This window comes from Dasypus novemcinctus (genome assembly GCF_030445035.2).
Source record: "Dasypus novemcinctus isolate mDasNov1 chromosome 21 unlocalized genomic scaffold, mDasNov1.1.hap2 SUPER_21_unloc_1, whole genome shotgun sequence".
Taxonomy (NCBI): Eukaryota; Metazoa; Chordata; class Mammalia; order Cingulata; family Dasypodidae; genus Dasypus; species Dasypus novemcinctus.
The window spans coordinates 61,972-74,673 of NW_026688136.1; positions in this window are offsets into that span (position 1 = coordinate 61,972).

The window sequence follows — 12,702 nt, forward strand, 5'->3', positions numbered from 1 at the left end:
CAGTTGTGATAGCCTCTTCCTCATTTCTTATTTTGTGTTTTGCCTCTTCTCTCTTTTTTTCTTTGTTAGCATATCTAGGGGTTTATCAATTTTATTGATCTTCTCTAAGAATCAGCCTTTGGTGTTGCTTATTTTTTCTATTGCTTTCTTATTAATTTTCAATTTCATTTAGTTATGTTCTAATCTTTGCTATTTCCTTCTTTCTACTTTCATTGGAGTTAGTTTGTTATTCTTTTTCTAATTCCTCCAGGTGTGTATTAGGTCTTTGATTTTAGCTCTTCCTTTTTTAATACATGCATTTATGGCTATGAAATTCCCTCTCAGTACCACTTTTCCTGTGTCCCAAAGGTTTTGATATGTTGTGTTGTCATTTTCATTCATTTCAAGGTAATTACTAATTTCTTTTGTGATTTCCTCCTTGACCCACTCTTTTTCTAAGAATGCATTAACTTCCATATCTTTGTGCTTATCTGGTTCTCTGGCCTTACTGATTTCTGGCTTCATTCCATTGTGGTCAGAGAAATTACTTTGTATAAGTTCAATCTTTCTGAATTCATTGGGGTTTGTTCTGTAGCCTAGCATGTGATCTATCTTGGACAATTAGCCATTTGTGCTCCAGAAGAATGTATATCCTGCTGTATTTGGGTAATTCTTTATATATCTATTAGGTCCAGCTCTTCTAACGTATTATTCAAAGTCTTTGTTTCTTTAATAATTCTCTGGTGAGATGTTCTAATGGTGTTAATGGTACATTAAGTTCCCCACAATAATTGTAGAGGCATCTATTTCTCCACTTAATTTTTTCAGTGTTTTCCTCATGTATTTTGAGGTGCCCTGTTTAGGTGCATAATTATTTATGATTGTTCTTTCTTCTTGAGTTATTACCCATTTTATTAATATATAGTGTCCATCTTTGTCTCTTACAATAGTTTTGCATTTAAAGTCTATTTTCTCCTATATTAGTATAGCTACTCCTGCCCTTTTTTTTTGGTTATTGTTTACTTATAAAGTTGTTTTCCAGCCATTCACTTTCAGCCTTCTTGAATCCCTGGGTCTAAGGTGGGTTGCTTGGAGAAAGCATATAGGTGGGTTATATTTCCTTATCCTTTCTGCAAATCTGTGTCTCCTGACTGGTGAGTTTAGTCTATTAGCATTCAATGTTATTATTCTCATGGAATTATTTAGATTGGCAACATTTTGGGGGTGTTTATGTATATCATATGATGTTTTTTATTTATCTTTATGTCTTTTTAGTTGTTCCAAACCTTTCCTCCAACTTTCTCCATTTTTTTTCAACCTGAACACCCTTTAGTATTTCTTGAAGTGCAGGTTTCTTATGAACATACTCTCTTAGATTTTGTTTGTCTGTGACTATTTTGAACTCTCCCTCATTTTTGAATACCTGTTTTACTGGATAGAAAATTCTTGGCTGGAAGTTTTTCCTTTTAGCCCCTTGACTATATCATGCCACTGCCTTCCCTCCTTCATTGTTTCAGATGAGAATTCAGCACTTAATCACCTTGAACTTCCCTTGTATGTGATGTTTCTCTTTTCACTTGCTGCTTTCATTATTTTCTCTTTGTCGTGAACATCGGACAATTTGGCAAGTATATTTCTTGGAGAAGGCCAGTTGGGATTTATACTGTTTGGGGTGCACTACACTTCTTGAATATGTATATTCATCTCCTTAAATAGTGTTACCAGATTTTGTTTAGGTTTTTGACTATGCTGCAGAAATGAATTTCAAGAGCACATCAGGTAAGTTAGGCCAGTAATTTATTCAGGTAGGGAAGGAAGAGAAACGGGAGAAAATAACTGATTATGGGTCTCAGGTAGTGAGGAAGTGACTGAAAAGTGATAAAGCAGGCTGATTTGCAGGCTATAATTTCCCATTATAGATTATAAATGTCCAGGTGTTACTTGCATGGTTAGCATGGCAGAGGATAAAATGGTGACAGCATGGTGCAGAGGGCAGCAACAGGCACATGGACCACCAGGACTGGCACCAGGACATGGTGAAGGCAAGAGTGGGGTTCAAAAGGAAAAGAGCAAATTCAGGTCTTGTGTCTGGTTTTTGAACTGTTAATTATACTACCCCTTTGCTACTGGCATAAGAGGAGTCCCAGCTGTTTAGTGTTTTGATTGATTACCTCACCCATCAATCCCCCATGAAGACCCAATGATAAAGTCCTTGGGGACTATCTGGGACTTTCCCTGGCTTCCAGAGGAAATTTTGTTCTGAACGGCAGAATCTTGGGGAGGGTCTTCCAGCAGTCATCTTGGGGTTAGTAATGTCCACATGGATTCTTTGCAAGGTTCCAGATCCATCTATTGATTCCCTATCTTACTAGCCAGCTTAAATAGGGTTGGGATGTTTTCAGCGATTTTTTTCCTCCAACTCTCCTGCTGTCCCCTTTCCTTTCTCTTCTTCCTCTGAGATGCCTATAATGCATATGTTTGTGCATTGCATGTTGTCATTCAAGTCTTTGAGTCACTACTGGATTTTTAAAATATTTTTGTCTATCTGTTTTATTATCTGTTTTTATTTCAGATGTACTGTCTCCCACATTGCTATTTCTTTCCTCTGCCTGTTCAAGTCTGCTCTTGTGTGCTTCCATTGTATTTTTGATTTCCTGGATTATGTCATTCATTACCATCTATCCATTATCTCTTTATGTATGTTTACAATTTCTTCAGTATGTTCTCCCAGTGTCTTCATAATATCTTTAATCTCTCCCTTCACTTTATTATCTTGATTCATGATATTTGTTTGGACATCTCTGATTAGTTGTTCTATGTTCTGCATCATCTCTTGGTTTTTAGTTTGTTCATTGGACAGGGCCATGTCTTCCTGTTTCTTAGTATGGCTTGTATTTTTGTTGGTATTTTGTCACCAGTTTATCTTTGTGTGTTAATTCAGTTAATCAGCTTATCTCTTTGTTTTATGGCTTTATTTTGTTGTTTTTTGAATGTGTTAAGGTTTAACTTTGACAATTCCTTCTGTTCTATTTCCTTACTGCTATGTTCCCTTGAAAAAAACATTAGTGCCAGAGAAATGGAAGAGATAGGAAAAGAAAATGAGTAATTATAGTGATAATAGTAAAAGGTAGGAGCAGGACCATACAAGACCTAGGCAATTGAATAATAACCTGAGTAAGAAGTACAGAAGAATAAGATTAGAAAAGTGGAGTAGAAACAATGAGACATGAAATAGGATGGAGAAAAATATAGAATGAATTAAAAGTCCAAATCATGAGAAAAGAAAAAGTAGAAGGAAAGAGAAAAAAGAAAGTAAAAAAAGTAAAACATGGAGAAGTAACAGAGAGAGAAATGAGTACAAGAAAATTGAAGATCAAGCACAAAGAGGTGAAATGAAATAACAACAATAGAAAACAGAGAATATAAGGATGAAGGTAGGAAGAAGATATAGCATAGATGGAGAAAATTGGGAAACAAAAGAAAGAGAAAAAAGTAACAGGAAAACAGAGAAACAAAGGAAGGGGGGATACAACAAGAAATCAAGACAGCAGCTACTCATTTTTTTTGTTTTGTTTTGTTTTAAAGAAAAAGAGAAGGAAGGCAGGAAAAGAATCTATGAGCCAAGATAAACCCAGAAAAACAGCCTTTTTTCTTGGTCCCCTGGTGATCTTCTCAGGCTTTTGCTTTTCAAAAATCAATCACCCTGAAGCCCATCCTCAGCAGGTTTTAAGCCAAGTTTTAGTGAGTAAAATAAGGAAAACAAAAAAGGAAATTTAAAAAAAAAAGAGAGAGAGATCCAATAAAAGCTAATGCAAAGAGGATGTCATAAAGTTTCACTGGTTGTTTGATAACTTTGTATCGCTTCTCAGAGGAGCTGGGGATCAAACTGGAGTCCCTGTATATACTAGGCAGGAGCTCCTCCACTGAGCTAATTTGCCTTCTTATATTAATATAGCCTGTGTAAGAATTCAAAATTATCTAATTCTGTATCCAAGTGTGCCTAGTTTCTAGAAAGCCAATTAAATAACATAGGCCCTATAGGCTTTAAATATTGAGAAAGGAAGTAGACCGAATATGTATTCAAAGTTAAATCCAGACAGAAGGTGGGCAATATGTTAATTCTAGCTTACCTGGAGGATAGGTGATATGTTAATTCAAGGTTACATGGAATGAGGGGAATATTTTAATTCAATAGCTATCTGGTACTCAAATACTTAAAACTCTAAGAAACTAACAAAGAAAAGTCCTTTTTGCACAAAAGCACCATTTGACTCCCTGCTCCTACATCCTCTGTATAAAAGGGACCCAGAAATCCTTTTCAGGGCTCAGCTTTTTGGATAGGAGTCCCAGGACCTGGCCAGTCATAATAAACTTTTTCCTTCTCAAAAATATTCCTGATTCCTGGCCTTCAATATGTGATCATTGAATCTCTGCTTCCACAACATTTCCCAGTGGCTCATCTGAGATTACAATGAAGGCCAGAGACAGCAGCATTTTGCTACCCTTGTTGGATGCTCTGAGGAAACCAAGAGGGTTCAGGTGAACCCCAGCTCTGGGCAGCCCTGGACCCCTTTTAGTCCAGAAAGAGGCTGTGGTCTCCACTGGAGGCCCCCAAGGGGGAAAAAAAATGAATGCACTGAAACTTCTAAAAGGAAATCCTGAGAATGAAAAAATAAAAAACTCCACATGTCAGACAGGTAAGACCCCTGGGGACATTGTGTAAGAAAAGTCTAACTGTAAATGTTAGAAGGGGGGCCTGATTAGCTCCCAAAGAGGACCCTAATACTCACAAAAGTTCAGGGGGAAGCCATCTTCTCCAGGTCTGAAAAGAAAATGAAAAAAACCCTGATGTTTTATTTTAGCTAACTGCTGGTTGGCGTCTGGTTTTGCCTTCACTAAGATAGTGAAGGTTTGGTTACAGTGGGAGAGGCATTGATAGGTTTAAGTCCCACTTGCTACCTCATTTTAAAAAAAGAGGCCTGCTGTCTCTTGTGCCTTTATTTTGGCTGCTCTCTCTCTCTCTTTCTGCCACCATAGGAAATGATGCATCAGTATCCCAATGTTTTCACTGGGATGCATTCTAAAAAATTGGTCTGATTTGGAAGATCTTGGTTACAGAAAAATGGGTTGGTTTTTGTAATGAAGCTTGGTCTGAATATGAGTTCAGTAGTGGAAAGGTTTGTCCAGAAATAGGTCTGTGTTTTGGTACTGGATTGCAAATAAGCTTGTTTTGTAAACAGCAAGTGTAGGCAAAAGGTTCTGTTAAAAGTTCCCCCTCACGAAGGTTGCAATGATTAACAAATTGTAGCTCAAAAATAGCCATACAAGAGAAATGGAAATTATGAGTCGAATTGATGCACTTTGTGATCTGTGTGCTGTGTCTCTTTAGTGTTTGTCAGTTTATTCAATGCCAGTGTAGTTTTCATGCCTCAAGATGGTGGTATTGAATTTTATGAAGTGGTGAACTTTGGTTAGGCTGGAACTCTTGGATTCCAGGTCATTTGACTACAATGGTATCTTTTCATTCTTTCTAGAATGATAAGCACAGCTTCTGGCATGCCAGCAGGCTCCCCATGGGAGTCCTTTCTGAGGAATTTGGAAGTTCTGCCCACTGCTGGTCCACATGGCCAAGTGAAGCCTTGCTGTAAAACCCTGAAATACAGTTAAACTGGTGTAAAAAAAAAGAGGGAACAAATAAATCTGAAACCTAGAAACCTCATATTGTGTCTCCATTTAAAAAATGAGGAAATAAACATCAAACTTCTCAGTTTAAACTCAATTGTGCCTATAAGAGGTGTGAACAGTATTCAAAATTTTTTAAAAACCTCATATGTCATCACTTAAGGTCAAAGAATACCTAGAAATGCTAAATATATATAATTCTTCTGTTTTAATCTGTGAATAACCTTGTGTTCAACATTGAAATCTGTGTTTCACTTTGTCAGTTTGCTTGTGCCTAGGAAATCAGATTTAAGGTTCACCTGCTACAAGTTGGATAACAGTGAAAGGTAACCTAAAAATGAATCTTTAAATGCCAATATTGTCTTACAAGTGGATTTAATGCATAACTCATGAGTGAAATTTATTTAATTGCCAGAAAGGTGGAAGAACTGCACACAGTTGTTACTAATAAAATTGTTTTAATTGCATAGTTAATAAAGGTACCCAAATTAATTTTAAGTAAAAACTTTCTAGAAACTAAGAGTTGAAATCATTTTATAAGTATCTTCATATATATAAAACAGTAAAAAAATAATAACTGAAATTATTATAGCAGAGTAGATGTAGCCTAGATTTCAGCTATTATAATGGTAATCTTAAACTAATTTACCTTTGTTTATGGTTACTTCAAGTCTAGTGCTTACTACAGTAATGGTAATTATAACTTAAACTTACCTTTAATTATGGTTATTTTATACCTAACTTCACCTACCTCTAGACTTCAACTATTGTGAAGGTAATTACTTCTTCCAGAATGGGCATCTTGTTGGCCATATGAAAACTTCATCTAGCCTCATTCAGGAAGACAGATCCATCTCCTCCAATCAAAATAGAATAATTAGGTTTTTTACACCTTGTTAGGTAGGGACTACAACCCATAAACAGCAGGAAGTAGCTACAGAAGAAAGATCATCTCCCTTCAGCCTTTAAAATTAAAGGTGTAAACTCTGTGAGAGGGGAATAAAGCAGGCTTATAAGATAGATGGATCTGGAACCTGGCAGAAAGTCCATGTGGACACCAGTAACCCCAAAAATTCTGCTGTCCAGAGCAAAGACTTCTTCTGAGAGCAAGGAAACGCCTCAGATATTCTTTATCATTGGGCTCTCAAGGACTTTATCATTGGGCCCTCACTGGAGGATTGATAGGTGGAGTAATCAATCAAGACAGCATATAGCCAAAACTCCTCTCATGGTCTCATCATATTTCCCTGCTTCCTCCCCTTAATCATAACTAGAGTACATGCTTTAACAAATAATGCAGTACAAACACAGACAGTGACCCACCTCATAACTCCAGATATAGTGATGCCAAAGCTTAATAAACTTAATAAACTTGGCCTCAAAGGAAGGACTATAATATAGCCTGTGCAAGAATTCAAAATTATCTAATTGTTTCCAAGAATGCCTAGTTTCTAGAAAGCCAATTAAATAATATAGGCCCTATAGGCTTTAAATAGTCAGGATACAGACTGAATGTGTATTCAATGTTACATCCAGATGGAATGTGGGTGATGTGTTAATTCAAGCTTACCTGGAGGGTAGGCAATATGCTAATTCAAGCTTACCTGGAATGTGGGCAATATGTTAATTTAAAACCTATCTGGTACTCAAACACTTAAAACTCTAAGAAACTAACAAAGAAAAGTCATTTTTTTCCTAAAAGCACTGTTTAACATCTGCATTCTCTATATAAAAGGGACCCAGAAAACCTACTCAGGGTTCAGCTTTTTGGACAGGAGTACCTAGGTCCAGCCAGTCATAATACTTTTTCCTTCTCAAGAATATTCCTGAGTCCTGGCTGTCAAAACACAATCATTAAATCTCTCTGCTTCCACAAAAGCATCACCAGAAGCACCTTCGACAATTTTAACAATATTCTGCTTTTTTTTTTTTTTTTCCCCCTAAGATTTATTTTGTTTATTTATCCCATCCTTCTGCCTTTGTTTTGCACTGCTGTCTGCTCTCTGTGTCCATTTGCTGGGTGCTCTCCGTGTCTGTTTGTCTTTTTTTTTTTTTTTTTTTTTTATAATTTTTTAATTTTTTATTGACTTTGTAATAATATTACATTAAAAATATATATGTGAGGTCCCATTCAACCCCACCCCCCCACCCCCCCTCTCCCCCCCCAACAACACTCGTTCCCATCATCATGACACATCCATTGGATTTGGTAAGTACATCTTTGGGCACCTCTGCACCTCATATACATTGGTTCACATCATGGCCCATACTCTCCTCTATTCCATCATGTAGGCCCTGTGAGGATTTACAATGTCCGGTGATTACCTCTGAAGCACCATCCAGGGCAGCTCCATGTCCCGAAGACGCCTCCACCTCTCATCTCTTCCTGCCTTTCCCCATACCCTTTGTCCATTATGTCCACTTTTCCCAATCCAATGCCACCTCTTCTATGTGGACACTGGATTGGTTGTGTCCATTGTACCTTTATGTCAAGAGGAGGCTCAGATTCCACCTGGATGCTGGATGCAATCCTCCCATTTTCAGTTGTAATCACTCTAGGCTCCATGGTGTGGTGGTTGTCCTTCTTCACCTCCATCTTAGCTGAGTGTGGTAAGTCCAATAAATCAGATTGTAGGTGCTGGAGTCTGTTGAGGCTCAGGATCTGGCTATCACATTGTCAGTCCAGAGATTCAAATCCCCTAAATATATCTTAAACCCCAACATTAACTGCACCTCCAGCACATTAGCATGAAAGTCTTATGAAGGGAGATCCCATCTGAGTCCAGATTCATCACACATAAACACCATTTCCAAAGAGGGGCCATCTGCCCTGGTAGTTAACCCCATCGGCCATGACCATAACTCCCATGGGTCTCTTTAGCCCTCAAAGGAACCAATATCTGGGGGTTGTATCTGCTTTATCTGTCTCTCTGACTCTGCTCAGTTGTGCATGAGGGCAAACCTTCTGCCAGCCTCCAGACTCTTTTTTAGAAACTCGTAGCCATATAAACTCATTTCTCCTTTCCATTTCCCCCTTACTTTAGGTCAAACAGCATTTTAAAGTCATGGTATTTTATGTAGACATGGATATTCTGCTGATCCGCATTGAACCTTCCGTATAAGGTCATTTTCCAGTTGCATCATCAGTTGGTAGTTGATAGTGGTCCCTCGTTGCCAGGGAGGCTCATCCCCGGGTGTCATGTCCCACGCTGGGGGGAAGGCATTGCATTTACATGCTGAGTTTGGCTTCGAGACTGGCCACATTTGAGTAACATGAAGGCTGACAGAAGGAAATTCCCAGGCACAAAGTTGCTCTAGGCCTTGTTATTATTTTGGGTTTATCAGCTCACAAGCATAGTCATTAGTATCAGGGGCTCACTGTTGAACCCTCACTCCCTCCAGGTCCCCACCACTGTACCTGGGAGACTGTCGCTGCTCCCCTAGGGACCACGACAGAGCACCACTGGCCAGGAACCCAGTACCCCCCCTACTGTGGTTTTTAATTGTTGCCACTATGAGTATATCCAAACATTACCATGCACCCTGGACATATGTTCTGTACAGCTCTCTGTCAGTCATATATCACCTGTCATTGGTATCCCATACCAGTATCCCTCCATTGCCATTGTTGAAACACTCTGTGATCCAGAACTCCCCTAAATTTGAAGCCCAATATAATGTCATGGTCCCTTACTAGGGAATGGCATATAGCGATGAGTTTAAAGGATAGATAAAGAACTTGGATAAAGTTAGATAAAGAACTTAGATAAAGAATGTTGACTTGAAAAAATTCCACATCCTATTTTTTTCTTTTTTTTTTTCCCCCCCCCCCCTAATTATTCAGCTTTTCTTCACAGGAGTCCTAGACCACAGCAATGTATATATATAATATACAGCACTCCCACACATCCACCAGAAAACCTTTTCCCTTCCACAGTGATACTCTTACGCCCTATTCATATCATATTTACTTAAAGTGATGTACAGAGTCTGAGACATTAGCTTTCTAACAAGGTGACATCTGTGTTTACATTATGGTGCATACTTTAGGATACACAGTTCTTTACATTTTTAGTTATCCTATGTTTTACATTATGGTTTACATTATCAGTCTGTCATCTCCTATATGTTATGGTGTAATATTACATGTTTTATATCCATCCTTGTGTACTCTCAAGGAACTCCTCTCTTACCCCCCATTTACTTTGGTTCCACACATTTAACGTCCATTTTCCCTTCCACCTTGGTGCCCTCAGTGATAGCCAACCTCCGTTTCCTGAGGAGCCACTTCCAGAGATAGATGGAATAGTGTTCAGGACCTAACTTGCTCATCTGCCCCAATGCCCTGGGAGCCACCCTTTCTCTCGAGGGATACAGTTCCCTCTATTGGATGGCATTAGTCCTCCCCAGGATGTGGGTCCACCCCCACTCTCACTACTTGGGTTTCTACCCCATGGTGTCACCCACTCTGGCAGAATGAGCATTTAGACATTCCCCAGGAGCCCGTCCTGCATCAGACCCTCCCCTCCGAGCATTCTAAACAGGTAACCCTCTTTATTATATTTTGATATGATTTTCTCGGCATTTTACTCTCCACCAACACCTGACCCTCTCCTGGTTCGTATGCTACCCCTCCCTCCCCCCACTTTTGGGCAACGTTACCCACCCGTCCCTCCCCAGCCACCCTCAAACCCGCAAAGCCCCAAGCAAAGGCAACCCCTTGCCCCCCTTTTATCTCTTCTTTGTGTTCATACTTACCACCATCTCGTCTTAAATTCCACCCCTGCAGACATCGGCTCATATCCTTCCTCCACCCTCCGATTTCCTGCAAGCCTATCGTTCAGTCTCTTGCTATCTAGGGCAGCTTGTTTATTTCATATCATTGAGGTCATGTAGTATTTGTCCTTCAATGTCTGGGTTGCTTCACTCAACATAAGGTTCTCAAGATTCATCCATGTTATCACATGTGTTTGTAGTGTGTTTGTTCTTACAGCCGAGTAGTATTCCATTGTGTGTATATACCACATTTTATTGATCCACTCGTCTGTTGATGGGCATTTGGGTTGATTCCAACTTTTGGCAATAGTGAACAATGCTGCTATGAACATTGGTGTACATATATTGGTTTGTGTTCTTGTTTTCAGTTCTGCTGGGTATATTCCCAGCAGTGGTATTGCTGGGTCATATGGCAAATCTATGGCTAGTTTTTTGAGAAACCGCCATACTGTTCTCCAGAATGGTTGGATCCTTCTGCATTCCCACCAGCAGTGGATGAGTGTTCCCCTTCCTTCACATCCTCTCCAGCACTTGTATTCTTCTGTTTTTTTCATAGCTGCCAATCTTATGGGTGTAAGATGGTATCTCATTGTGGTTTTGATTTGCATTTCCCTGATAGCTAGAGATTTGGAACATTTTTTCATGTGCTTTCTTGCCATTTGTATTTCTTCTTCGGAGAAGTGTCTGTTTAAGTCTTTTTCCCATTTTTTAAATGGATTGTTTATCTTTTTATTTTCAAGATGTAGGAGTTCTTTATATATGCAAGTTATAAGTTTCTTATCAGATATATGATTGCCAAATATTTTCTCCCACTGTGTGGGCTCCCTTTTTACTTTCTTGACAAACTCCTTTGAGGTGCAGAAGGCTTTAATTTTGAGGAAGTCCCATTTATCTATTAGTTCTTTTGCTGCTCGTGCTTTTGGTGAGATATTCATAAATCCATTACCTATTACAAGGTCCTGTAGATGTTTCCCTACACTGCTTTCTAAGGTTTTTATGGTCTTGGCTCTTATATTTAGGTCTTTGATCCATCTTGAGTTGATCTTTGTATAAGGTGTGAGATAGTAATCCTCTTTCATTCTTCTACATATGGCTATCCAGTTCTCCAGACACCATTTGTTGAATAGGCCACTCTCTCCCAGTTGAGAGGGTTTGGTGGCTTTATCAAATATTATGTGGTTGTATATGTGAGGTTCTATATCAGAGCTTTCAATTCGATTCCATTGGTCTATATGTCTCTCCTTATGCCAATACCATGCTGTTTTCACCACCGTAGCTTTATAGTATGTTTTGAAGTCAGGTAGTGTGATTCCTCCAATTTCGTTTTTCTTTTTCAGTATGTCTTTGGCTATTCGGGGTCTCTTTCCTTTCCAAATAAATTTCATAGTTAGTTTTTCTAGTTCCTGAAAGAAGGCTGAATTGATTTTTATTGGGATTGCATTGAATGTGTAGATCAATTTTGGTAGGATAGACATCTTAATAATGTTCAGTCTTCCTATCCATGAACAAGGAATAGTCTTCCATTTATTTAGGTCTTCTTTGATTTCCTTGAACAATCTTGTATAGTTCTCGGTGTATAAGTTCTTTACCTCTTTAGTTAAATTTATTCCTAAGTATTTGATTTTTTTATTTACTATTGTGAATGGTATTTGTTTCTTGATTTCCTCCTGATCTTGCTCATTATTGGTGTACAGAAATGCTACTGATTTTTGCGCATTGATCTTATAACCTGCGACTTTACTAAACTCATTTATGAGTTCTAGAATCTTTGTTGTAGATCTCTCAGGGTTTTCTATGTATAGGATCATGTCATCTGCAAATAATGACATTTTGACTTCTTCCTTTCCAATTTGAATGCCTTTTATTTCTGGTTCTTGCCTCAGTGCTCGAGCAAGTACTTCTAAGACAATGTTAAATAGGAGCGGCGACAGTGGGCATCCTTGTCTTGTTCCTGAGTTTAGAGGGAAGGAGTCTAGGATTTCTCCATTGTAAACAATATTGGCTTTAGGTTTTTCATATATACTCTTTATCATGTTCAAAAAATTTCCTTGTATTCCAATCATTTGGAGTGTTTTTATCAAGAAAGGGTGCTGTATTTTGTCAAATGCTTTTTCTGCATCAATAGATATAATCATGTGATTTTTTTCCTTCAATCTGTTTATATGGTGTATTACGTTGATTGATTTTCTTATGTTGAACCATCCTTGCATACCTGGGATGAATCCCACTTGGTCGTGGTGTATAATTCATTTAATGTGTTGTTGA